Genomic DNA, 4,319 nt, shown 5'->3' with positions numbered 1-4,319 from the left:
AAAAAAAAAAAAATTGAAACAGATTATATTCTCTAGAAATAGGTGGTGTTTGTGGTGGTGAGATGTTTATTAGGGATCACTTGTTGTGAAAGGAAGCAGACGGAAGTAGAATTAGGCAGAGGGAAAAATCCAATTGTACTGCAGGCCTAACAAAGCTTTGGTCCATTTGGTGGGGACCTCTGGAGTGAGTATTGCCCCCCAGACTATCCTTTAGGGGCCTGAATTGGCTCGACTTTATATCCCTAGATGTGGGCTTTCTGTGCCTGAGGCTGACCCTGAAGGAGTTGACAGCTGGTAGCAGCAAGTCCTTCCCTGAAGAAGGATGTGGAGGCACACTTGTTATCTACCAAGTTCTGGTAATACAGAGTTGAAGACTGTGGCAGGCTGAAAATGGCCCTCCAAAAGATAGCCACATCAAATCCCCAGAACCTGTGAATGTGCCCTTATTGGAAAGAGGGTCTTTGCAGATGCCATTAAGTGAAAGATCTTGAGTTAAGGCGACAATCCTGGATCATCTGTGTAGGCCCTAATTGCCATCCCAAGTGTCCTTATAAGAGAAAGGCAGAGGGAGATTAGCTGAGCGTATAGAAAAGGACAGGGTGATGTGGAAACTGGGAAGGCAGAGATTGGAGTGATACAGCCACAAGCCCAGGAAGGCCTATAGTAACCAAAGCTGGGGAGGCCAGGCACAGCCTCTCCTTGGAGCCTCCAGAGGGATCATGGCCCTGTCAACTCCTTGGTGTTGGCCTAATAAAATAGATTTTCAATTTCTGGCTTACTAAACAAGTCAGAGGAATAAATTTCTGGGTTTTGTTGTTGTTGTTGATTGTTCATTTGTTTGTATTGAGCCAGAGTCTCAAGCTGTCGCCCTGGATAGAGTGCTATGGTGTCACAGCTCACAGCAACCTCCAACTCTTGGGCTTAAGTGATTCTCTTGCCTCAGACTCCCTAGTAGCTGGGCCTACAGGCACTTGTCACAATGCCTGGCCATTTTTTTTGTTGCAGTTGTCATTATTGTTGAGTAGGCCCGGGCCAGGTTCAAACCCACTAGCCTCACTGTATGTAGCCAGCACCCTACCCACTGAGCTATGGGTGCTGCCCTAAATTTCTGTTGTTTTAAGCCATCAAGTTTGTGGTAACTTGTTATGGCAACCACAGGAAACTAATAATACAAAGAGGAGGGTGGCGCCTGTGGCTTAGTGGGTAGGGCACCAGCCCCATATACTGAGGGTGGTGGGTTCAAACCTGGCCCCAGCCAAACTGCAACCAAAAAATAGCCAGGCATTGTGGTGGGCACCTGTGGTCCCAGATACTCAGGAGGCTGAGGCAAGAGAATCGCCTAAGCCCAGGAGCTGGAGGTTGCTGTGAACTGTGACATCACGGCACTCTACTGAGGGCGACAAAGACTCTGGTCTCTAAAAATAAAATAAAATAAAAATAATACAAAGGGGAATAGGAAAATTGCTAGTGTATCCAGTGACAGGATCCACCTTGCAGGGTGTCCCAGTGTCAGGGGGGGAAATGGGGACCAAGAGTTTACACGTATGGAACATTTGGAAGAATGCTTGTAATACTGGCTGCTCACACTCCCACTCCTCACTGAGGTCTCCAAGAAGAAACCTCCTCCAATGGCAACGTTTCTACCCACCCAGGTCAGAGGGCAGCTTCTGCCCACCCCCTCCCCACTGGCCTCAGCCTCCCAAGTAGCTGGGACTACAGGCACCCTCCATGACACCCTCGCTAATTTTCCAATTTTTTTTTTTTTTTTGAAACCAGAGCCTCAAGCTGTCCCCCTGGGTAGAGTGCCATGGCATTACAGCTCACAGCAACCTCCAACTCCTGGGCTCCTGCCTCCACCTCCCAAGTAGCTGGGACCACAGGCGCCCACCACGACGCCCGGCTATTTTTTGGTTGCAGCCGTCATTGTTGTTTGGCGGGTCCAGGCTGGGGATTGGAACCCGCCACCTTAGGTGTACGTGGCTGGCGCCTTAGCCGGTTGAGCTATAGGCGCCGAGCCCCAATTTTTTTGAGAGATGGAGACTTTCTCTTACTGAGGCTGGTCTTCAACTTCTGGCCTCAAAAGATCCTCTGACCTCAGCCTCCCAAAGTGCTGGGATTACAGCCCAAATGGCAAGGATTTTTTTTGGTGTTTTGTTTTAAAACAGTCTCACTTTGTCACCCTCCATAGAGTGCTGTGGCATCATCGTAGCTCACAGCAACCTCAAGAGATCCTTCTGCTGCTGCCTCAACTATAGGTGCCTGCCACAATGCCTGGCTATTTTTTCTATTTTTAGTAGAGATGGGGTCTCACTCTTGCTCAGGCTGGTCTTGAACTCCTGAACTCAAGTCTCGCTAGCCCTGCCTCCCAGAGTGCTAGGATTACAGGAGTTAGCCACCCCAGCCATGAAGGATTTGTAATTCAACAGCCCCCAGGCTGTGTGCCCCAGCAGGGTACTAAGGTCCTTGGGACTTAGGTGAATTTAACTTGCTTTATACAACAAGGACACATTTCTGAAAATATGCGTACCAAATGTTTGTATGTGGCATGTCACACCTGAACCTAGTGTTAGGAAGGTTTGCTTAGGGACGACTGTAGCTCAGTGGTTAGGGCGCCAGCCACATGCTAGGGGCTGGTGGGTTCAAATGGGGCCCGGGGCCTGTTAAACAGACAACAACAAAAATAGACCAGTGTTCTGGTGGGCACCTGTAGTCCCAGCTACTTGGGAGGCTGAGGCAAGGGATTCTCTTGAGCCCAAGAGTTTGAGGTTGTTGTGAACTATGACACTGGCCATGTCACTCTACCGAGGGTGACAAAGGGACTCTTTCTCAATTAAAAAAAAAAAAAGGGAAGGTGTGCTTAAAGGTGAAAATTTTTATAAAGCAATAAAGTAACTCATGTGTCGAGAGTTATAGTCATAGCTCACAACCTTATCTTAAACTCTTCCCCACCCTGCTCCTCCCAGAAATAAATCCCCTGAAGGCCAGAGGTTGGGCTTGACTTCCTGGGCTAGTCCCTCCCAGGAGGAGGGGCTGGGGCCTCCTGGGCTGTACCTGGTCCTGGTGATACTCTGGAAGGGCAGGCCACACAGACGCACCTGCCACTGGAGTCTCACTGGGACACCTTCTTCAGTGTGAGGAAGAAAGAACAAGGTCTGTCCCCCTAGGTCTCAGATACCACAGGGGCCAGGAGCGGAGAGGCAGGGAGAATGAGCACCTCCAGGACAAGCCTGTACAGCTGGGAAACCCCAGCCTGACCTGAATTGTCCCCTAAGCAAAATCCCATCCCACCAACCTTCTGGTCTAGAGCAAGTACAAGCAGGATTGGGGATAGTGGGATAGGTTTGAGGGTTGGTTAGTTGTGAGTTAAGATGTAACTCGGGGCTCGGAGCCTGTAGCTCAGTGGCTAGGCACCATCCACCACCAGAGCTGGAGGGTTCAAACCCAGCCAGGGCTTGCCAAACAACAATGACAATTACCAAAAAAAAAAAAAAAAAAAATAGCTGGGCATTGTGGCAGGCATCTGTAGTCCCAGCTACTTGGGAGGCTGAGGCAAGAGAATAGCTTAAGCCTAAGAGTTTGAAGTTTCTGTGAGCTGTGACACCACAGCACTCTACCCAGGGCAACATAGTGAGACTCTGTCTCAAAAAGAAAGATGTAACTTGGAAGGTGAGACAGGGAAAGGAGGGATTTTATGCCTTTTCTCTATCCAGTGCCTTGCTCTGTGCCTGGCATGTACACACCCAGCCCGTGGAGGAAGTAGCTGGCAGGTGGATGAGTGTCTAAGCTACAGGGACACTGAATACACAGCAGGTGTTTCCCACTCTCCAGCGATGCCCATCTGAAGAGGGTGGGGAAATGCAAACACAAACAGGTCACTCTGGGTAGCTGCAAAATAGCATGGAGCCAGCTCCAAGAGCAGCCAGGGCTGGGGGCTGCATGCTGTCCTGCGTGGATCTTGGCTGCAGATCTGTGAGGACGATGTCTCAAGTGCACACACTCTACCCCTGCCCCAGCCACATGCTTATAACCTGCCTTCTTGCCTTTTGCTCTCCTCCTACCTCCCTAGGGCCCCACCTCTCTCCTTACCCCTAAGAGATTGCCCCTCTGAGGTCTTTCCAATAGACTGCTGAAAGTGTAGGGGGAGTTGAGGCCAGTGGTACTTTGGGGGTAGGGAGGCTATCACAGCTCTCTTGCAGAGTTTGATAAAAGTATAATCTAGGGCGACGCCTATGGCTCAAAGGAGTGGGGTGTCGGCCCCATATACTGGAGGTGGCAGGTTCAAGCCCAGCCCTGGCCAAAAACTGCAAAAAAAAAAAAAA

The sequence above is a fragment of the Otolemur garnettii genome, unplaced genomic scaffold (assembly GCF_000181295.1).
Source record: "Otolemur garnettii isolate 467f Iridium unplaced genomic scaffold, OtoGar3 scaffold00018, whole genome shotgun sequence".
Classification (NCBI taxonomy): Eukaryota; Metazoa; Chordata; class Mammalia; order Primates; family Galagidae; genus Otolemur; species Otolemur garnettii.
The sequence above is the reverse complement of the archived record's forward strand: the minus strand, read 5'-3'. Positions refer to the sequence as shown.